The sequence below is a fragment of the Gavialis gangeticus genome, unplaced genomic scaffold, assembly GCF_001723915.1.
Source record: "Gavialis gangeticus isolate Ggan-Ray unplaced genomic scaffold, GavGan_comp1, whole genome shotgun sequence".
Lineage (NCBI taxonomy): Eukaryota > Metazoa > Chordata > Crocodylia > Gavialidae > Gavialis > Gavialis gangeticus.
The window spans coordinates 72,911,041-72,912,337 of record NW_017728993.1 but is presented as its reverse complement, the minus strand read 5'-3'; positions in this window follow the sequence as shown (position 1 = coordinate 72,912,337).

The window sequence follows — 1,297 nt, the reverse complement described above, 5'->3', positions numbered from 1 at the left end:
TCTGAGTGCAGCCCTCAGAGAGAAAAGCCCTGCGCAGTGCAGGCTCTGGCTCAACTCCACAGCTGCAGCCTGTTCCACACCACGCAGACTCAGGAGTACACGCCTCTCCACTCCCACCCTCCTGGGGTGCAAGCAGCAGCAGGAGCTGCCCGCACCCCATGAGCTGCAGTTCCATCCCATGCCTCCCCCCCAACCTTGGCTGTTCAGCACTGCCCCTGCCCTCTCCCTCACTGCAGGGAGTGTTGCTCTGCCCCCCCGCCAACCCTTTCCTCCCTTCCAACTTACCAGCTGGAAGCCACTCTCCACACTGCTGGCTTTGATCTATGCTGTGCTGTGGCTACGTGCAGCATGGACATTTATTGGCCAAATTATTAGCCCCATTGGGCCAATATCTGATATAGACAATTTTCTTTATATCGGTACCAATCCAATATTGGACTGATGTATCAGTGCACCTCTAGTTTAAAGTCTTCCAGCTAAAGCACTGGACTTAGTATTAGGTTCAAAACTGAGCTCTGTCACCAACCTACTCTACAATATAGAATAAATCATTCCTACTCTCATGAACTATCATTATGGTTTTCCAGCTCACACCATTCAGACTAGCTCCAAGATGGAACTTATGGAAGGCAGATAGGCAGCAATACCAATGGCTGACCAACATGACAGCAAACCAATTAAAGGAACCATCAGAAACAAACATTGATCAAGGCTACAATACATTTACAAACTGCCTAATTGAAATAGCCAAACTTTGTGTACCTAGAGGATACAGAAGTCATTATGTGCCATGCTGGGATGAGCAGTGCGAGCAGCCTGTTTAACATAATCAAGCAATGCAATGACAGCTCAATCATAAAAAGAACTACATAACAGCTGGCTACCACACTGAACAATATCAAAATAATATCACTACCATAGAAGGATTGGATATGACCCATTGAAGCAGATAAGCATGGTGCACCATTAACCACCTTACAGGTAAAGGCACCAAAAAATGACATTGCCTTGTCAGCAAACTCTGTTGTAAAAATACTGTACAACAATAGCAAATACAGTAACCCAAGCAAGCAACATACAGAAATGATTAGACACTAGAGTCAAAATTTAAATCACCAGCCTTAATCACTTACATCTCTGACAATGAGGTTGACATAGCTATTAAAGTGATCAAGACAGTACAGACCACAGATTAAAGTGAGGTTCCCGGAACACATAATATATTTCCAGACTTTGTTACTAAGCTTAGAACCACAATGAAAAGACAGTTTCATAAATTTAATATAATAAAACCCTT